The sequence below is a fragment of the Leuresthes tenuis genome, unplaced genomic scaffold, assembly GCF_036924035.1.
Source record: "Leuresthes tenuis unplaced genomic scaffold, fLeuTen1.0.hap1 SCAF_18, whole genome shotgun sequence".
In the NCBI taxonomy this organism is placed as follows: domain Eukaryota; kingdom Metazoa; phylum Chordata; class Actinopteri; order Atheriniformes; family Atherinopsidae; genus Leuresthes; species Leuresthes tenuis.
Window position 1 is genome coordinate 27,320,818 of NW_027325372.1, and position 22,917 is coordinate 27,343,734.

Below are 22,917 nucleotides of genomic sequence, written 5' to 3' on the forward strand. Positions count from 1 at the left end.
ACACACAACCACATTCATTAGTCCAGTAGCATGGTCGCTAAGCAGTTGATGTATTATCATGTCGTCTCAGGTCATCTATATCCCCAGCTGTGTTGTATGCGATGTATGTTCTGTTTTTCTCTTCTTTCCTCTTCTTCTTTCCTTGTCCCCCGGTCCGGTTCAGTTCTATTACATGTCATATATTGTAAACAGAAATAAATAAATGGGCATCAAGGGGAGCTTTACATTTATAAAACTTCCCTTGGCAAAGCAAATCTGTTTGGCATCAAAGGTATTCAGACTACAATTCTGCTGCCATAATGCTGAACACGATAAGGGGAAAAAAAAAAAAAGTAAAGAAGACAGTTCTGCCGAAAGCCAGGGACTAGACCTGTTCTAAGTTCTGTACTTTTTAAAAGGGAGCCAACACAGGACAGGAGGGCCTGATGTCCACCAGGCTCGGGGCCTGCAGCGACCATATTCTGGGAGCTACTGTACCCCCAGAAGGTACCCATCCCGCCCCACCCCCCTCAACCCAACCCCACTCCGGAGGACCTCTACAAAAAACAAACAAACAACAACAAAAAACAAACAAACAAACCACCCGGTCACACCAGTCGCAGCAGCCCGGGCCTGAGACCCACCATCACCCAGGCCCCCCCAGGCCCCCCCTCAACAGGTGCGCTCTTGTTAAAAAGCAAACAGCGGCAGCAACAAAAACACCACGGGAAAACCGTATTGAGGCTTTGTTCTGACCGCTCATTCGGTGTCGCGTTTCTTTCAAGCAATTCTCCCGGTTAGCCCGCACTCGGCTCGCTCCCAGAGCCGTGTTAAAGTCTACTTCGCATTCACTCTCTTTTCTCAGCAGACTCTTGGGATTTTATCAATAAAATGAATTCCTTCACTCAAACTATGTTAAAACTGCTTTGTCCTTCATATTTACCATGTCTTGAAAGATTTAAACAAAAAAACCAACGTTGTACTTTGCAGTAAAAGAAATAGCAAATCTAAAGTTTCAGGAATCCGAGAATAAGCTTACTTTCATGAGTTCTTCACGATTTCGGATTTTGCTATAAAATGAATTCCTTCACTCAAACTAAATTAAAACTGCTAAACCGCTAATCTGTTACATGTAAGGCAGATGTCAAATTCACCGAATTAGGATTATTCGGTATTCGGACAATCGAGCTGTAGCAGCTTCGGTAAAAGAGTATAAGTTGAAGAGTTTGTGAATAAAGGTGTGCGCACACATAGTGAGCTGTAGGAAAATAGGCAGGGAGCAATGCCGGCTGGGGTATATGTTCTTGTATGTTGTCTGACTGTTTGATTTGAATGTGTTGTGTAAGTGTCCTGTTGAATGTTACATGTTTGGGCTTTGACACGCTTCACTGTGGTTGTTAACTGTGTGGTGTGTCCTGAAATGTTATATGTTTGGGCTGTGTGACATGCTTAATGCTTGTCAGTAGCTACCCACTTATTCATATATAGCAACTGACAACGTAAGAAGTCCGGACATACTTTGATAGAGTAGTTGTAGAAGTATCCTTATTGATAATAGATAAACTAATTCATAGTGATAGAACAGTAGATGAACAGGTGCCTGCACATGTCTCACGAAAATAAAATGGGTGTATCATTGCTGATGGCAGAGCAATACTGCCAAACTTATGAGTTCTTGTGGCAAACTTGATTCAGTGTCTTGACGTGTATACGCTGTTTCGCTGACTTGATTGTCACAAGAAACAAAGTGTGTTTGATAAGATCCGACCATTTTATTACGGGAGGATCAGTATGTATGAATTCTGATGTGACTGATAAACCCATTCGTATCTTAAGCACAATCTAATACGTGAGACAACGCCCTGACACACGATAAAAAAAAAAAGAGAGAGCGGTTTTGTGTCCCCACAGTCCATAATGTAGAAAAGAGAGAAAAAAGCCTTTCTGATTTGGTATGTGTGCTCATAGTGCAGAGTGTAGAGAAAAGAAAGCCGTTTTGGTGTCACGGGTGTTGTGACTTACACACACACATTTCTAAATTGTGAAAGGAAATTATTTTAGAGGAAGCACTAGAGTTTAGATCCCACATTTGTTGATAGGCATTCATTTATTTCTTCACTTCTGATAAAAATGATAAGACTGACCTAAAGAATTGGAGGCCCATCACACTTTTAAACTTTGACTGTAAACTTTTTAGCAAGGTTTTTAAGACACGGATGTCCTCTGTTTTAGAGGAGGTAATTCACCCAGACCAGGCTTGTGCCATCTCAGAGAGACAACTCACCGACAGCCTCGTACTGATTCGAGACATCATTGATTACGCTAGAGACAGAAACACCCGGCTTGTCATCTTAAATTTAGACTTTGAAAGAGCTTTTGATCGGGTCTCGCATCAATATCTCTTTCAGGTGTTGCAGCCATCGAATAGGGCCCGATTGTTCCTACTTGGTGAGATTTGCTTGGTTGAGACGCTTGCTCCCCCCCCTTGCTCCTCGGCTGACCAAGTAGGAACAATCGTGCCCTATTCGATGGCTGCCTTGTCTTTTACTCTGTGCAAAAGACAAGGCAGCCACAAACACCACGGGAACACCGTATTGAGGCTTTGATCTGACCACTCATTCGGTGTCGCGTTTCTTTCAAGCAATTCTTCCGGTTAGCCCACACTCGGCTCGCTCCCAGAGCTGTGTTAAAGTCTACTTCGCATTCACTCTCTTTTCTCAGCAGATTAAAAGAAAGTTTCATCTTGGGCTCCCTGAAACTTCCATCCTGCACCGCTGTTTGCTTTTTCACAAGAGCAGAGAAGAGCGCACCCTTCCCAGCGGCACTGCAGTACTGGGTCGATGCTTGGAGTGAACGGAGCAAGCTCCTTTTTCAACTCCTATTGATAAAAATCCATTTAATATGTAGTCCTTGCATAGACATATCACATATTAAACTGATAAGTACAGATACTACACTTGATCTTAGCCAAAAGGCTAGAACCAGAATCATTCTTCAGGAATCCGAAAATAAGCTCTATTTTATGAGTTATGCACGAATTCGGATTCTCCTATAAAACGAATTCCTTAACTCAAACCAAGTTAAGACTGCTTTGTCCTTCATATTTATTCATGTCTAATCAAGTTTCAACGATAAACAACGTTGTACTTTGTAGAATGAGAAAGAACTTCTTCAGCAATAAGCATCTCTCGACATATGACGAAGTACAGATTTTGCTATAAAATGAATTCCTTCTATCAGTCTGACTTAAAACTGTTTGTCCTCCTTATTTATCCACTTCAAATCAAGTTTCAACAAATAAAAAAATGTTGTAGTTTGAGAAAGTACAACTTAATCTTCAGCAATCAGTATAAAAAGAGGTGCAAATGCCAACCATACATACCTAAAAGGTGGTAATCGAGCTGTAGCAGCTTCGGTAAAAGAGTATAAGTTGAAGAGTTTGTGAATAAAGGTGTGCGCACACATAGTGTGCTGTACGAAAATAGGCAGGGAGCAATGCCGGCTGGGGTATATGTTCTTGTATGTTGTCTGACTGTTTGATTTGAATGTGTTGTGTAAGTGTCCTGTTGAATGTTACATGTTTGGGCTTTGACACGCTTCACTGTGGTTGTTAACTGTGTGGTGTGTCCTGAAATGTTATATGTTTGGGCTGTGTGACATGCTTAATGCTTGTCAGTAGCTACCCACTTATTCATATATAGCAACTGACAACATAAGAAGTCCGGACATACTTTGATAGTAGTTGTAGAAGTATCCTTATTGATAATAGATCACTAATTCATAGTGATAGAACAGTAGATGAACAGGTGCTTGCACATGTCTCACGAAAATAAAATGGGTGTATCATTGCTGATGGCAGAGCAATACTGCCAAACTTATGAGTTCTTGTGGCAAACTTGATTCAGTGTCTTGACGTGTATACGCTGTTTCGCTGACTTGATTGTCACAAGAAACAAAGTGTGTTTGATAAGATCCGACCATTTTATTACGGGAGGATCAGTATGTATGGATTCTGATGTGACTGATAAACCCATTCGTATCTTAAGCATAATCTAATACATGAGACAACGCCCTGGCACACGATAAAAAAAAAAAAGAGAGAGAGCGGTTTTGTGTCCCCACAGTCCATAATGTAGAAAAGAGAGAAAAAAGCCTTTCTGATTTGGTGTGTGTGCTCATAGTGCAGAGTGTAGAGAAAAGAAAGCCGTTTTGGTGTCACGGGTGTTGTGACTTACACACACACATTTCTAAATTGAGAAAGGAAATTATTTTAGAGGAAGCACTAGAGTTTAGATCCCACATTTGTTGATAGGCATTCATTTATTTCTTCACTTCTGATGAAGTTTCAACAATAAACAACAAACTTTGTATTATGAGAAAGAACCAGAATCATTCTTCAGGAATCCGAAAATAAGCTCTATTTTATGAGTTATGCACGAATTCGGATTCTCCTATAAAACGAATTCCTTAACTCAAACCAAGTTAAGACTGCTTTGTCCTTCATATTTATTCATGTCTAATCAAGTTTCAACGATAAACAACGTTGTACTTTGTAGAATGAGAAAGAACTTCTTCAGCAATAAGCATCTCTCGACATATGACGAAGTACAGATTTTGCTATAAAATGAATTCCTTCTATCAGCCTGACTTAAAACTGTTTGTCCTCCTTATTTATCCACTTCAAATCAAGTTTCAACAAATAAAAAAATGTTGTAGTTTGAGAAAGTACAACTTAATCTTCAGCAATCAGTATAAAAAGAGGTGCAAATGCCAACCATACATACCTAAAAGGTGGAGCGGAAGTATTCAGCTGCAAGTAGGTGTGAATGTTCGACTATAATTTGTAAAAAGCGGGTAAGAAAAGGTTCGAATGCCCGACTATATATTAACAAAAGCGGGAGGAGAGGTCTTCGGATGAGAGTGGGTGAGAATTTCCAACCATAATCTATAAAATACGGTGAAAAAAAATATGTGAATGCCTCATAGAACACTAAAAGCGGAAGTGTTCGGCTGCAAGAAGGTGTGAATGTCCGACTATATTTGGTGAAAAGCAGGTGAAGCAAGGTCTGAATGCCCAACCTTACATCATCAAAAGCGAGATCAGAGGTGTTTGGCTGCAAGAAGGCCATAGTTTTCCAAAAGCGGGTAAGGTGCGAATGTCCGACTAAATATCAACAAAATTTGGGGCGGAGGTCTTCGGATGCAAGTGGGTGTGAATATTCCACCATACAAGTATGGTGGAGAGGAAGCTGTGAATAGCCGACCATAGTTTGGAAAAAGCGGGTAAGAAAAGGTTTGAATGCCCGAACATACACCATCAAAAGAGGGAGCGGAGGTGTTCCGCTGTACAAAGGTGTGAATGTCCGACCATAGTTGGTAAAAAGCGGGTAAGAAAAGGTTAAAATACCCGACTGTACACAATCAATAGCGGGAGCGGATGTGTTCGGCTACAAGAAGATGTGAAAGTCCGACCATGGTTTGTAAAAAGCGGGTAAGAAAAGGTGCGAATGTCCGACAATGTATGATCAAAAGAGAGAGCGGAGGTTTTCGGATACAAGAAGGTTTGAATGTCCCACCATAGTTTGTAAAAAGCGGGTAAGAAAAGCTTCGAATGCCCGACTATACACCATCAAAAGCGGGAGCAGATGTGTTCCGCTGTAAGACGGTGTGAATGTCCGACCAAAGTTGCTAAAAAGCGGGTAAGAAAAGGTTAAAATACCCGACTGTATACAATCAATAGCGGGAGCGGAGTTGTTCGGCTACAAGAAGGTGTGAAAGTCCGACCATGGTTTGTAGAAACCGGGAAGAAAAGGCTCGAAAGCCCGACTATACACCATCAAAAAGAAGGTTTGAATGTCCATCAATAATTGCTTTAAAACAAGAAAGTAAATTTTCGAATATCAAACCGCACATGATCATAAGCGGGAGAGGAGGTGTTCGGCTGCAAGAAGGTGTGAATGTCCACCCATAATTCATGAAAAATGGGTAAAAAAAAGGTGCGAATGCCTAACAATACATCATCAAAAGCAGGTGTGAATGTCAGATCATAATTTGTAAAAAGCTGATGAGAAAGGGTGAGAATGCCCGACTATACACCATCAAATGCGGGAGCGGAGGTGTTCGGCTCTGAGTAGGTGTGAATGTCCGACCATAATTGCTGAAGAATGTGTTAGAAAAGGTAAGAATGCTGGACCATACATCATCAAAAGCGGGAGAGGTGGTGTTCGGCTGCAAAAAGGTGTGACTGTTCGACTAAAGTTTGTAAAAAGTGGGTAAGACAAGGTGCGAATGCCTGACAATGTATGATCAAAAGCGGGAGCGGAGGTGTTCAGCTGCAAGAAGGTCTACATGTCCATCAATAATTGCTAGAAAACATGAAAGAAACTTTTCGAAAATCAAACCGCACATGATCATAAGTGGGATAGGAGGTGTTCAGCTGCAAGGTGTGAATGTCCACCCATAATTCCTGAAAAATGGGCAAAAAAAAGGTGTGAATCCCCAACCATACATCATCAAAAGCAGGAGTGGAAGTGTTCGGCTACAAGAAGGTGTGAACGTCCAACCAAAATATGTAAAAAGAAGTTAAGAAAAGGTTCGAATATCCAACCAAATATAATCAAAAGCGGGAGCAGAGCTGTTCGACTGCAAGTAGGTGTGAATGTCAGATCATAATTTGTAAAAAGCTGATGAGAAAGGGTGAGAATGCCCGACTATACATCATCAAATGCGGGAGCGGAGTTGTTCGGCTGTGAGTAGGTGTGAATCTCCAACCATAATTGCTGAAAAATGTGTTAGAAAAGGTAAAAATGCCGGTCCATACATCATCAAAAGCGAGAGAGGTTGTGTTCGACTGTAAGTAGGTGTGAATGTCCAGCCATAATTACTCACAAACGGGTAAGAAAAGGTAGTAGCCAGACCATATATGATCAAAACAGGGAGCGGAGGTGGTTCAGCTGCAAGAAGGTTTGAATGTCAAACTAAAGTTCAAATATATTAACAAAAGCGGGAGGAGAGGTCTTCGGATGAGAGTGGTTGAAAATTTCCAACCATAATGTATAAAATAAGGTGAAAAAAAAGGTGTGATAGAACACTAAAAGGTGGAGCGGAAGTGTTCGGCTGCAAGAAGGTGTGAATGTCCGACTATATTTGGTGAAAAGCAGGTGAAGCAAGGTCTGAATGCCCAACCTTACATCATCAAAAGCAAGATCAGAGTTGTTTGGCTGCAAGAAGGCCATAGTTTGCCAAAAGCGGGTAAGGTTCGAATGTCCGACTAAATATCAACAAAATTTGGGGCGGAGGTCTTCGGATGCAAGTGGGTGTGAATATCCCACCATACAAGTATGGTGGAGAGGAAGCTGTGAATAGCCGACCATAGTTTGGAAAAAGCGGGTAAGAAAAGGTTTTAATGCCCGAACATACACCATCAAAAGAGGGAGCGGAGGTGTTCCGCTGTACGAAGGTGTGAATGTCCGACCATACTTGGTAAAAAGCGGGTAAGAAAAGGTTAAAATACCCGACTGTACACAATCAATAGCGGGAGCGGATGTGTTCGGCTACAAGAAGATGTGAAAGTCCGACCATGGTTTGTAAAAAGCGGGTAAGAAAAGGTGCGAATGTCCGACAATGTATGATCAAAAGAGAGAGCGGAAGTTTTCGGATACAAGAAGGTTTGAATGTCCCACCATAGTTTGTAAAAAGCGGGTAAGAAAAGCTTCGAATGCCCGACTATACACCATCAAAAGCGGGAGCAGAGGTGTTCCGCTGTAAGACGGTGTGAATGTCCGACCATAGTTGCTAAAAAGCGGGTAAGAAAAGGTTAAAATACCCGACTGTACACAATCAATAGCGGGAGCGGAGTTGTTCGGCTACAAGAAGGTGTGAAAGTCCGACCATGGTTTGTAAAAACCAGGAAGAAAAGGCTCGAAAGCCCGACTATACACCATCAAAAAGAAGGTTTGAATGTCCATCAATAATTGCTTTAATACAAGAAAGTAAATTTTCGAATATCAAACCGCACATGATCATAAGCGGGAGAGGAGGTGTTCGGCTGCAAGAAGGTGTGAATGTCCACCCATAATTCATGAAAAATGGGTAAAAAAAAAGGTGCGAATGCCTAACAATACATCATCAAAAGCAGGTGTGAATGTCAGATCATAATTTGTAAAAAGCTGATGAGAAAGGGTGAGAATGCCCGACTATACACCATCAAATGCGGGAGCGGAGGTGTTCGGCTCTGAGTAGGTGTGAATGTCCGACCATAATTGCTGAAGAATGTGTTAGAAAAGGTAAGAATGCTGGACCATACATCATCAAAAGTGGGAGAGGTGGTGTTCGGCTGCAAAAAGGTGTGACTGTTCGACTAAAGTTTGTAAAAAGTGGGTAAGACAAGGTGCGAATGCCTGACAATGTATGATCAAAAGCGGGAGCGGAGGTGTTCAGCTGCAAGAAGGTCTACATGTCCATCAATAATTGCTAGAAAACATGAAAGAAACTTTTCGAAAATCAAACCGCACATGATCATAAGTGGGATAGGAGGTGTTCAGCTGCAAGGTGTGAATGTCCACCCATAATTCCTGAAAAATGGGCAAAAAAAAGGTGTGAATGCCCAACCATACATCATCAAAAGCAGGAGTGGAAGTGTTCGGCTACAAGAAGGTGTGAACGTCCAACCAAAATATGTAAAAAGAAGTTAAGAAAAGGTTCGAATATCCAACCAAACATAATCAAAAGCGGGAGCAGAGCTGTTCGACTGCAAGTAGGTGTGAATGTCAGATCATAATTTGCAAAAAGCTGATGAGAAAGGGTGAGAATGCCCGACTATACATCATCAAATGCGGGAGCGCAGTTGTTCGGCTGTGAGTAGGTTTGAATCTCCGACCATAATTGCTGAAAAATGTGTTAGAAAAGGTAAAAATGCCGGTCCATACATCATCAAAAGCGAGAGAGGTTGTGTTCGGCTGCAAGTAGGTGTGAATGTCCAGCCATAATTACTCACAAACGGGTAAGAAAAGGTAGTATTGCCAGACCATATATGATCAAAACAGGGAGCGGAGGTGGTTCAGCTGCAAGAAGGTTTGAATGTCAAACTAAAGTTCAAATATATTAACAAAAGCGGGAGGAGAGGTCTTCGGATGAAAGTGGTTGAAAATTTCCAACCATAATGTATAAAATAAGGTGAAAAAAAAGGTGTGATAGAACACTAAAAGGTGGAGCGGAAGTGTTCGGCTGCAAGAAGGTGTGAATGTCCGACTATATTTGGTGAAAAGCAGGTGAAGCAAGGTCTGAATGCCCAACCTTACATCATCAAAAGCGAGATCAGAGGTGTTTGGCTGCAAGAAGGCCATAGTTTGCCAAAAGCGGGTAAGGTGCGAATGTCCGACTAAATATCAACAAAATTTGGGGCGGAGGTCTTCGGATGCAAGTGGGTGTGAATATCCCACCATACAAGTATGGTGGAGAGGAAGCTGTGAATAGCCGACCATAGTTTGGAAAAAGCGGGTAAGAAAAGGTTTGAATGCCCGAACATACACCATCAAAAGAGGAAGCGGAGGTGTTCCGCTGTACGAAGGTGTGAATGTCCGACCATACTTGGTAAAAAGCGGGTAAGAAAAGGTTAAAATACCCGACTGTACACAATCAATAGCGGGAGCGGATGTGTTCGGCTACAAGAAGGTGTGACAGTTCGACAATGGTTTGTAAAAAGCGGGTAAGAAAAGGTGCGAATGTCCGACAATGTATGATCAAAAGAGAGAGCGGAGGTTTACGGATACACGAAGGTTTGAATGTCCTACCATAGTTTGTAAATAGCGGGTAAGAAAAGGTTCGAATGCCCGACTATACACCATAAAAAGAGGGAGCGGAGGTGTTCCGCTGTAAGACGGTGTGAATGTCCGACCATAGTTGGTAAAAAGCGGGTAAGAAAAGGTTAAAATACCCGACTGTACACAATCAATAGCGGGAGCGGAGTTGTTCGGCTACAAGAAGGTGTGAAAGTCCGACCATGGTTTGTAAAAAGCAGTTAAGAAAAGTTTCGAATATCCAACCAAACATAATCAAAAGCGGGAGCAGAGCTGTTCGACTGCAAGTAGGTTTGAATGTCCAGCCATAATTACTCACAAACGGGGGAAGAAAACGTAGTATTGCCAGACCATACATGATCAAAACAGGGAGCGGAGGTTCAGCTGCAAGGTGTGAATGTCTGACTATAGTTTGTAAAAAGCGGGTAAGACAAGGTGCGAATGCCCAACAATGTATGATCAAAAGAGAGAGCGGAGGTTCTCGGCTGCAAGGTCTGAATGTCCAAACATAATTTGTAAAAACCGGGTAAGAAAAGGCTCGAAAGCCCGACTATACATCATCAAAAGCGGGAGCGGAGGTGTTCAGCTGCAAGAGGGTGTGAATGTTCGACTAAAGTTTGTAAAAAGCTGGTAAGACAAGGAGCGATGTCCCGACATTGTATGATCAAAAGCGGGAGCGGAGGTGTCCAGCTGTGAGTAGTTGTGAATGTCCGACCATAATTGCTGAAAAATGTGTTAGAAAAGGTAAGAATACTGGACCATACATCATCAAAAGCGGGAGAGGTGGTGTTCGGCTGCAAGAAGGTGTGAAAGTCCGACAATGGTTTGTAAAAAGCAGGTAAAAAAAGGTTCGAATGCCCGAATATACATCATCAAAAGCGGAAGCGGAGGTGTTCGGATGCAAGAAGGTGTGAATGTCCGACCAAAGTTTGTAAAAAGCAGTGAAAAGCGAGAAAAAGCTTTTCGTGAGTTCTGCATGATTTGGGATTTTGCTTATAAAATGCATTACTTCACTCAAACTATGTTAAAACTGATTTGTCCTTCATATTTACCATGTCTAGAAATATTTAAACAAAAAAACAACGTTGTACTTTGCAGTAAAAGAAAGAGCAAATCTTAAGTTTCAGGAATCCGAGTATAAGCCTGCTTTCATGAGTTCTGCACGATTTCGGATTTTGCTATAAAATGAATTGCTTTGCTCAAACCAAGTTAAAACTGCTTTGTCCTTCCATATTCATCAATGTCTAGATCGACTTCAACAAAGAAAAACATTGGACTTTGCAGTAGAAGAAGTTGAAATCCATCTACACATTGATAAATATGAAGGACAAAGCAGTTCCCACTTGCCCATAAGAAAATAAGCTTATTCTCGGATTCCTGATCCTTCAGTGTTGCTCTTTCTTCTACTGCAAAATACAATGTTGTTCTTTGTTGAAGTCGATCTAGACATTGATAAATATGAAGGAAAAAGCAGTTTTAACTTGGTTTGAGTGAATGAATTCATTTTATACATAAAATCCGAAATTTTGCAGAACTCATGAAAACAAGCTTATTCTCGGATTCCTAAAACTTTTGATTGGCTCTTTCTTTTACTGCAAAGTACAACGTTGTTTTTTTGTTTAAATCTATCGAGACATTGATAAATATGAAGGTAAAAGCCGTTTTAACATAGTTTGAGTGAAGGAATTGATTTTATAGATAAAATCCCAAATCATGCAGAACTCCTCAAAAGGGGCGTATGGCTTAATCACAAGTGTGGTTCTTTCTCATTCAGGGTAGTATGAGGAAGTTTATGCTTGAAATATATGTAGAAATGGGTACATATGAAGGACAAAGCAGTGTTAACTTAGTTTGAGTGAAGGAATTCATTTTATACATAAAATCCCAAATCATGCAGAACGTATGAAAAGAAGCTTATTCTCGGATTCCTGATCCTTCAGTTTTGCTCTTTCTTCTACTGCAAAATACAATGTTGTTCTTTGTTGAAGTCGATCTAGACATTGATAAATATGAAGGAAAAAGCAGTTTTAACTTGGTTTGAGTGAATGAATTCATTTTATACATAAAATCCGAAATCGTGCAGAACTCATGAAAATAAGCTTATTCTCGGATTCCTAAAACTTTTGATTTGCTCTTTCTTTTATTGCAAAGTACAACGTTGTTTTTTTGTTTAAATCTATCGAGACATTGATAAATATGAAGGTAAAAGCCGTTTTAACATAGTTTGAGTGAAGGAATTAATTTTATAGATAAAATCCCAAATCATGCAGAACTCCTCAAAAGGGAGGTATGGCTTAATCACAAGTGTGGCTCTTTCTCATTCAGGGTAATATGAGGAAGTTTATGCTTGAAATATATGTAGAAATGGGTACATATGAAGGACAAAGCAGTGTTAACTTAGTTTGCGTGAAGAAATTAATTTTATACATAAAATCCGAAATCGTGCAGAAAATAAGCTTATTCTCGGATTCCGAAAACTTTTGATTTGCACTTTCTTTTACTGCAAAGTACAACGTTGTTTTTTGTTGAAATCTATCTAGACATTGATAAATACCAGCCGAAACTCTGCTGCCGCTTTTGATAATTTATGGTTGGGCATTCTTACCTTTTCTTACCCGCTTTTTACAAATTATGATCTTACATTCACACCTACTTGCAGTCGAACACCTTCTCATCCACTTATGATCATGTGCGGTTGGGCTTTCGCACCTTTTCTTACCCATTTTTCAGTAATTATGGGTGGACATTCAGACCTTCTTGCAGCCGAAAACCTCCTCTCCCGCTTCTGATCATGTGCGGTTTGATTTTCGAAAAGTTTCTTTCATGTTTTCTAGCAATTATTGATGGACATGTAGACCTTCTTGCAGCTGAACACCTCCGCTCCCGCTTTTGTTCATACATTGTCAGGCATTCGCACCTTGTCTTACCCACTTTTTACAAACTTTAGTCGAACAGTCACACCTACTTGCAGCCGAACACAACCTCTCTCGCTTTTGATGATGTATGGACCGGCATTCTTACCTTTTCTAACACATTTTCAGCAATTATGGTCGGACATTCACACCTACTCATAGCCGAACAACACCGCTCCCGCATTTGATGGTGTATAGTCGGGCATTCTCACCCTTTCTAATCAGCTTTTTGCAAATTATGATCTGACATTCACACCTACTTGCAGTCGAACAGCTCTGCTCCCGCTTTTGATTATGTTTGGTTGGATATTCGAACCTTTTCTTAACTGCTTTTTACAAACTTTGGTTGGACGTTCACACCTTCCTGTAGCCGAACACATGCACTCCTGCTTTTGATGATGTATGGTTGGGCATTCGCACCTTTTTTTTACCCATTTTTCAGGTATTATGGGTGGACATTCACACCTTCTTGCAGCTGAACACCTCCTCTCCCACTTATGATCATGTGTGGTTTGATTTTCGAAAATTTTCTTTCATGTTTTCTAGCAATTATTGATGGACATTTAGACCTTCTTGCAGCTGAACACCACCTCTCCCGATTTTGATGATGTATGGACCGGCATTTTTACCTTTTCTAACACATTTTTCAGCAATTATGGTTGGAGATTCACACCTACTCACAGCCGAATAACTCCGCTACCGCATTTGATGGTGTATAGTCGGGCATTCTCACCCTTTCTCATCAGCTTTTTGCAAATTATGATCTGACATTCACACCTACTTGCAGTCGAACAGCTCTGCTCCCGCTTTTGATTATGTATGGTTGGATATTCGAACCTTTTCTTAACTGCTTTTTACAAACTTTGGTCGGACGTTCACAATATCTTGCAGCCGAACACCTCCGCTTCCGCTTTTGATGGTGCATATTCGGGCATACGAACCTTTTCTTACCCGCTTTTTACAAACCAAGGTCGGACTTTCACACCTTCTCTCAGCTGAACACCTCCTCTCCCGCTTATGATCATGTGCAGTTTGATATTCGAAAATTTTCTTTCATGTTTTCTAGCAATTATTGATGGACATTCAGACCGTCTTGCAGCTGAACACCTCCGCTCCCACTTTTGATGGTGTATAGTCGGGCTTTCGAGCCTTTTCTTCCCCGGTTTTTACAAATTATGGTTGGACATTCAGACCTTCTTGCAGCCGAAAACCTCCACTCCCTCTTTTGATCATACATTGTCGGACATTCGCACCTTTTCTTACCCGCTTTTTACAAACCATGGTCGGACTTTCACACCTTTTAGTAGCCGAACAACTCCGCTCCCGCTATTGATTGTGTACAGTCGGGTATTTTAACCTTTTCTTACCCGCTTTTTACCAACTATGGTTGGACATTCACACCTTCTTACAGCAGAACACCTCCGCTCCCTGTTTTGATTATGTATGGTTTGACATTCGCACCTTCTCTCACCCGCCTTTTACTATGGTCGGCCATTCACAGCTTCCTCTCCACCATACTTGTATGGTGGGATATTCACACCCACTTGCATCCGAAGACCTCCGCCCCCACTTTTGTTGATATTTAGTCGGTCATTCGCACCTTACCCGCTTTTGGCAAACTATGGCCTTCTTGCAGCCAAACACCTCTGATCTCGCTTTTGATGATGTAAGGTTGGGCATTCAGACCTTGCTTCACCTGCTTTTCACCAAATATAGTCGGACATTCACACCCACTTGCATCCGAAGACCTCCGCCCCAAATTTTGTTGATATTTAGTCGGACATTCGCACCTTACCCGCTTTTGGCAAACTATGGCCTTCTTGCAGCCAAACACCTCTGATCTCGCTTTTGATGATGTAAGGTTGGGAATTCAGACCTTGCTTCACCTGCTTTTCACCAAATATAGTCGGACATTCACACCTTCTTGCAGCCGAACACTTCCGCTCCACCTTTTAGTGTTCTATCACACCTTTTTTTCACCGCATTTTATACATTATGGTTGGAAATTTTCAACCACTCTCATCCGAAGACCTCTCCTCCCGCTTTTGTTAATATATTTGAACTTTAGTCGGACATTCAAACCTTCTTGCAGCTGAACACCTCCGCTCCCTGTTTTGATCATATATGGTCTGGCAATACTACCTTTTCTTACCCGTTTGTGAGTAATTATGGCTGGACATTCACACCTACTTGCAGCCGAACACAACTTCTCTCGCTTTTGATGATGTATGGACCGGCATTCTTACCTTTTCTAACACATTTTTCAGCAATTATGGTCGGAGATTCACACCTAGTCACAGCCGAACAACTCCGCTCCCGCATTTGATGGTGTATAGTCGGGCATTCTCACCCTTTCTCATCAGCTTTTTGCAAATTATGATCTGACATTCACACCTACTTGCAGTCGAACAGCTCTGCTCCCGCTTTTGATTATGTATGGTTGGATATTCGAACCTTTTCTTAACTGCTTTTTACAAACTTTGATTGGACGTTCACACCTTCTTGTAGCCGAACACATGCACTCCTGCTTTTGATGATGTATGGTTGGGCATTCGCACCTTTTTTTTACCCATTTTTCAGGTATTATGGGTGGACATTCACACCTTCTTGCAGCTGAACACCTCCTCTCCCACTTATGATCATGTGTGGTTTGATTTTCAGAAATTTTCTTTCATGTTTTCTAGCAATTATTGATGGACATTTAGAGCTTCTTGCAGCTGAACACCACCTCTCCCGATTTTGATTATGTATGGACCGGCATTTTTACCTTTTCTAACACATTTTTCAGCAATTATGGTTGGAGATTCACACCTACTCACAGCCGAACAACTCCGCTACCGCATTTGATGGTGTATAGTCGGGCATTCTCACCCTTTCTCATCAGCTTTTTGCAAATTATGATCTGACATTCACACCTACTTGCAGTCGAACAGCTCTGCTCCCGCTTTTGATTATGTATGGTTGGATATTCGAACCTTTTCTTAACTGCTTTTTACAAACTTTGGTTGGACGTTCACACCTTCTTGTAGCCGAACACATGCACTCCTGCTTTTGATGATGTATGGTTGGGCATTCGCACCTTTTTTTTACCCATTTTTCAGGTATTATGGGTGGACATTCACACCTTCTTGCAGCTGAACACCTCCTCTCCCACTTATGATCATGTGTGGTTTGATTTTCGAAAATTTTCTTTCATGTTTTCTAGCAATTATTGATGGACATTTAGACCTTCTTGCAGCTGAACACCACCTCTCCCGATTTTGATGATGTATGGACCGGCATTTTTACCTTTTCTAACACATTTTTCAGCAATTATGGTTGGAGATTCACACCTACTCACAGCCGAACAACTCCGCTACCGCATCTGATGGTGTATAGTCGGGCATTCTCACCCTTTCTCATCAGCTTTTTGAAAATTATGATCTGACATTCACACCTACTTCCAGTCGAACAGCTCGGCTCCCGCTTTTGATTATGTTTGGTTAGATATTCGAACCTTTTCTTAACTGCTTTTTACAAACTTTGGTCGGACGTTCACAATATCTTGCAGCCGAACACCTCCGCTTCCGCTTTTGATGGTGTATATTCGGGCATACGAACCTTTTCTTACCCGCTTTTTACAAACCAAGGTCGGACTTTCACACCTTCTCTTAGCTGAACAACTCCGCTCCCTCTTTTGATTGTGTACAGTCGGGTAATTTAACCTTTTCTTACCCGCTTTTTACCATCTATGGTCGGACATTCACACCGTCTTACAGCGGAACACCTCCGCTCCCTCTTTTGATGATGTATGGTTAGGCATTCGCACCTTTTCTTACCCATTTTTCAGTAATTATGGGTAGACATTCACACCTTCTTGCAGCTGAACACCTCCTCTCCCGCTTATGATCATGTGCAGTTTGATATTCGAAAATTTTCTTTCATGTTTTCTAGCAATTTTTGATGGACATTCAGACCGTCTTGCAGCTGAACACCTCCGCTCCCACTTTTGATGGTGTATAGTCGGGCATTCGAGCCTTTTCTTCCCCGGTTTTTACCAATTATGGTTGGACATTCAGACCTTCTTGCAGCCGAAAACCTCCACTCCCTCTTTTGATCATACATTGTCGGGCATTCGCACCTTTTCTTACCCACTTTTTACAAACCATGGTCGGACTTTCACACCTTTTAGTAGCCGAACAACTCCGCTCCCGCAATTGATTGTGTACAGTCGGGTATTTTAACCTTTTCTTACCCGCTTTTTACCAACTATGGTTGGACATTCACACCTTCTTACAGCAGAACACCTCCGCTCCCTGTTTTGATTATGTATGGTTTGACATTCGCACCTTCTCTCACCCGCCTTTTACTATGGTCGGCCATTCACAGCTTCCTCTCCACCATACTTGTATGGTTGGATATTCACACCCACTTGCATCCGAAGACCTCCGCCCCCACTTTTGTTGATATTTAGTCGGTCATTCGCACCTTACCCGCTTTTGGCAAACTATGGCCTTCTTGCAGCCAAACACCTCTGATCTCGCTTTTGATGATGTAAGGTTGGGCATTCAGACCTTGCTTCACCTGCTTTTCACCAAATATAGTCGGACATTCACACCTTCTTGCAGCCGAACACTTCCGCTTTTAGTGTTCTATGAGGCATTCACATATTTTTTTTCACCGTATTTTATAGATTATGGTTGGAAATTCTCACCCACTCTCATCCGAAGACCTCTCCTCCCGCTTTTGTTAATATATAGTCGGGCATTCGAACCTTTTCTTACCCGCTTTTTACAAATTATGGTCGAACATTCACACCTACTTGCAGCTGAATACTTCCGCTCCACCTTTTAGGTATGTATGGTTGGCATTTGCACCTCTTTTTATACTGATTGCTGAAGATTAAGTTGTTCTTTCTCAAACTACAAATTTTTTTTAATTGTTGTTAATTGAAGTGGATAAATAAGGAGGACAAACAGTTTTAAGTCAGGCTGATAGAAGGAATTAATTTTATAGCAAAATCTGTATTTCGTCATATGTCGAGAGATGCTTATTGCTGAAGAAGTTCTTTCTCATTCTACAAAGTACAACGTTGTTTATCGTTGAAACTTGATTAGACATGAATAAATATGAAGGACAAAGCAGTCTTAACTTGGTTAGAGTTAAGGAATTCGTTTTATAGGAGAATCCGAATTCGTGCATAACTCATAAAATAGAGCTTATTTTCGGATCCCTGAAGAATGAGTCTGGTTCTTTCTCATAATACAAAGTTTGTTGTTTATTGTTGAAACTTCATCAGAAGTGAAGAAATAAATGAATGCCTATCAACAAATGTGGGATCTAAACTCTAGTGCTTCCTCTAAAATAATTTCCTTTCTCAATTTAGAAATGTGTGTGTGTAAGTCACAACACCCGTGACACCAAAACGGCTTTCTTTTCTCTACACTCTGCACTATGAGCACACACACCAAATCAGAAAGGCTTTTTTCTCTCTTTTCTACATTATGGACTGTGGGGACACAAAACCGCTCTCTCTCTTTTTTTTTTTTTATCGTGTGCCAGGGCGTTGTCTCACGTATTAGATTATGCTTAAGATACGAATGGGTTTATCAGTCACATCAGAATCCATACATACTGATCCTCCCGTAATAAAATGGTCGGATCTTATCAAACACACTTTGTTTCTTGTGACAATCAAGTCAGCGAAACAGCGTATACACGTCAAGACACTGAATCAAGTTTGCCACAAGAACTCATAAGTTTGGCAGTATTGCTCTGCCGTCAGCAATCATACACCCATTTTATTTTCGTGAGACATGTGCAAGCACCTGTTCATCTACTGTTCTATCACTATGAATTAGTGATCTATTATCAATAAGGATACTTCTACAACTACTATCAAAGTATGTCCAGACTTCTTATGTTGTCAGTTGCTATATATGAATAAGTGGGTAGCTACTGACAAGCATTAAGCATGTCACACAGCCCAAACATATAACATTTCAGGACACACCACACAGTTAACAACCACAGTGAAGCGTGTCAAAGCCCAAACATGTAACATTCAACAGGACACTTACACAACACATTCAAATCAAACAGTCAGACAACATACAAGAACATATACCCCAGCCGGCATTGCTCCCTGCCTATTTTCGTACAGCACACTATGTGTGCGCACACCTTTATTCACAAACTCTTCAACTTATACTCTTTTACCGAAGCTGCTACAGCTCGATTGGCCGAATACCCTTTGATCCTATTTCGGTGAATTTGACATCTGCCTTACATATAACAGATTAGCGGTTTGGCAGTTTTAATTTAGTTTGAGTGAAGGAATTCATTTTATAGCAAAATCCGAAATCGTGAAGAACTCATGAAAGTAAGCTTATTCTCGGATTCTTGAAACTTTAGATTTGCTCTTTCTTTTACTGCAAAGTACAACGTTGATTTTTTTGTTTAAATCTTTCTAGACATGGTAAATATTAAGGACAAAGCAGTTTTCACATAGTTTGAGTGAAGGAATTTATTTTATAGATAAAATCCCAAGAGTCTGCTGAGAAAAGAGAGTGAATGCGAAGTAGACTTTAACACGGCTATGGGAGCGAGCCGAGTGTGGGCTAACCGGGAGAATTGCTTGAAAGAAACGCGACACCGAATGAGCGATCAGAACAAAGCCTCAATACGGGATTCTCGTGGTGTTTTTGTTGCTGCCTTGTCTTTTGCACAGAGTAAAAGACAAGGCAGCCATCGAATAGGGCCCGATTGTTCCTAGTTGGTCAGCCGAGGAGCAGGGGGGGGGGGGCAAGCGTCTCAACCAAGCAAAGCTCACCATGGGGAAGGTGGCTATGCCAACTAGCCTGATGCCCTGCTCCCGCAGTGACGGATAATCGTACTCTGGTTTCTCTTCATAACGTACAAGTCTTTCGCCTTTTACTAAAGATTTCTGTGGAGAGCAGCACTAATGAGTTGTTTCTATTTTTGGCAGGCTTTACCTTTGCAGGTGAAGCCCTTTCTGTCTGTGCAAAAGAAATCTTCTTACTGTGCAGAGTGACTTCTCTGAGTAGAGTCGCCTTACTTGTTGCGACTGTGCCGATGTTCGAAGCTGGAGTGCAAAGTTGTTGCTTGAATGGTGCTTGCTGGAGCGTGCGGGAGTGCAAAGTTATACCATTTAAAAGGGCTGAAGAGTGCTCAGTGCAGCGGGTGGGCGACACTCTGGCCACCTTGAAAACCGAGGTTACATCCACTACCAGGGGCAGCCCAAGTTCTGCCGCAAGTGTGGTGAGCATGGGCACCTGGTTGAGGCTTGTACCAAGGTGTTATGTGGGAAGAGCAGAGAAATTGGGCAAACTTTTGGAGAGTGTCCAAATGGCAAGAAATGTAATCTCTGTGGAGAATTAAATCACCTCTTCAGAGATTGCCCTAAATCTTTTGCCAACAAATTAAAGACGGTAAAGCCACAGTCAAGCCAACAAAGAGAAGGATCAAAGGTGGCAGTTGGTGAACAAAGTGAAGAGGTTGACCCAATAAATTCAAACTTCCCGCCAAAAGCTTGGATTGGAAGTGAGGAGCAAAAAGGGGAGGGGCCTGTAGAGCCCTCACCACTCAGTGTTGAAGTCTGTGAGAATTCACAGGCAGAGGGTGGAGCTACGCTAAATGAGGAGGAAGAGCAGACAGGTGAGTCTAGTAAAGATACTCACCTCCCCGAAGGTCAACAGCCGAAGAGGACGGCATCTGAGCCTCTGATTCCCCAGTGGTATCAGAGAAGAGGGGAAGGGTTAGGTCCCTTTCAGACAGTTCTTCAGTGGAAGAACCTAGAGTCTTCCCCTCCGACTCACCAAATGAGGTCTCCTTTTTAACTTCAGCTCTGCAATCAACCCCCAGGGACTCAAAGTTAAATGCAACATTGCGTCAGAGGCCAACACCGAGAGTCCGAAAAGGAAATATAGATCACCCTACTCACTTTTCACCTAAAGAAATGAAGGAAGAGCTAGTTTCCCAAGAAATAACCTGTGTGTAATTTGTTTTGATAACTTAGAAAAACGAAAATGACATACCTACTTTCCTTTATGCTTTTAATGGTTCTCACCTTCTCAACACTAAATGTGAGAAGTGTGAAATCAAAGACAAGAGCCCAGAGTATTTTATCCTTCTTAGACTCCATAAAATCAGATGTGTTTTTAATACAAGAATGTGGACTACCTTTTTTAAAAAACCATAGACAATGGGAGGAAATGTGGCCCCATTTATCGATATGGAGTGGCTCAAATCAAAATAAAAATGATGGTGTGGTCATTCTAATTAAAAATCTGCATGTTCTGGTGAAAGGTAGCACAGTGGTGAGAGACGGACGGGCACTTTTAGCACACTTGAATTTTATGGGGCAAGACTTTAACCTCTTAAATATTTATGGTTTCAATGGAAAAAATGAAAGGTATGACCTTTTAGAAGATATACAGCTTTACATGCTAGGGCAAGTACCTTTAGTTGTAGGAGGGGATTTTAACTGTATCTTGAGCAGGAAAGATAGAAAAAGAGCAGGGGTAGATTTTAAAGTGGATAAGACTTCGATTTTACTTCAGGGCATATGCAGGGATTTTAAGCTTACTGACTGTTTTAAAACCATGCATCCCAGAGAGGAGGGCTTCACCTAGTTTAGTCATGATGGCACCAGAGCCTCTCGCATTGATTATTTCTTTACTAGAGATTGCCCACCCACTGATGTTAGAATAACCCCTGTTTTCATTTCAGACCACCTTATGCTCTCCTGCACCCTTTCACCCCCTTCTGGTGTGACGGTAGGAAGTGGTCTGTGGAAACTCAACTGTTCCCTGTTGGAGGATGAAATCATAGTCAGTCAGTACAGGGAATGTTATAAAGAGTGGCAGACCCTTCAAGACCTCTACGAAACACATGCACAATGGTGGGAAATGGTGAAGGAAACGACCCAGACTGTTTTTAAACAGCAAGGTAAACGTAAAAAAAGGAAAGAGAATAGATGTATGATGGGACTACATAAACGCTTACAGCGCTACTTTAAACTAAATCAGTGTGGCATAGACTTTAAAGAAGAAATCAAAGATGTCAAAAAGGAAATGTCAGTTTTAGCAGAAATAAAGAGTAAAGGAATTTTTGTAAGAAGCAGGGAGCAGGAAATTGAGGAAGGTGAAAAAGAAAGAAAGTTATAAATAAAAAGGAGTGTATTCAAAATCTAAAAAGAGAAGATGGGTTTTTAACAAAATCCACACAAGAGATGATTGAAACTGTACATACCTTTTATAGTAACATGTACAAAGAGAAACCAGTGCACTTGGAAACATCGGCAGAAATCTTAAAATTCGTTGACAAAACCGTAAAAGAGAATGCACACTTGACACAGAATTTTACTGCTTTAGAGTTAAAAAAATGCCTAACAGGTTTTAAGAGAAGTCGAGCTCCGGGTTTAGACGGGCTTCCTGCAGAATTCTATCTGACCTATTGGGACCTTTTATCATCAGACATTTTAGATGTTTTTAAAGATTTTGAAAAACTCGACCGACTGCCTGACAGTTTTAGAGTGGGAATAGTGACTCTACTTTATAAAAAAAATGATAAGACTGACCTAAAGAATTGGAGGCCCATCACACTTTTAAACTTTGACTGTAAACTTTTTAGCAAGGTTTTAGCGACACGGATGTCCTCTGTTTTAGAGGAGGTAATTCACCCAGACCAAGCTTGTGCCATCTCAGGGAGACAACTCACCGACAGCCTCGTACTGATTCGAGACATCATTGATTACGCTAGAGACAGAAACACCCGGCTTGTCATCTTAAATTTAGACTTTGAAAAAGCATTTGATCGGGTCTCGCATCAATATCTCTTTCAGGTGTTGCAGCCATCGAAAAGGGCCCGATTGTTCCTACTTGGTGAGCTTTGCTTGGTTGAGACGCTTGCCCCCCCCCCCCGCTCCTCGGCTGACCAAGTAGAAACAATCTATTCGATGGCTGCCTTGTCTTTTACTCTGTGCAAAAGACAAGGCAGCCACAAACACCACGGGAACACCGTATTGAGGCTTTGTTCTGACCACTCATTCGGTGTCGCGTTTCTTTCAAGCAATTCTCCCGGTTAGCCCGCACTCGGCTCGCTCCCAGAGCCGTGTTAAAGTCCACTTCGCATTCACTCTCTTTTCTCAGCAGATTAAAAGAAAGTTTCATCTTGGGCTCCCTGAAACTTCCATCCTGCACCGCTGTTTGCTTTTTCACAAGAGCAGA

General features: G+C 41.5%; 2 non-coding genes across 2 annotated transcripts; one reads left to right on the plus strand and one right to left on the minus strand.

Moving 5' to 3' along the window:
* Positions 1-2,778: 2,778 nt before the first annotated feature.
* On the minus strand, positions 2,779-2,965 carry LOC140276163 (U2 spliceosomal RNA). Its single transcript, XR_011908843.1, has one exon. It is a non-coding gene; the product is annotated as a U2 spliceosomal RNA (small nuclear RNA).
* A 16,594-nt stretch (positions 2,966-19,559) lies between these two features.
* On the plus strand, positions 19,560-19,673 carry LOC140276320 (U5 spliceosomal RNA). The gene has a single exon (XR_011908923.1). It is a non-coding gene; the product is annotated as a U5 spliceosomal RNA (small nuclear RNA).
* Positions 19,674-22,917: the final 3,244 nt, after the last annotated feature.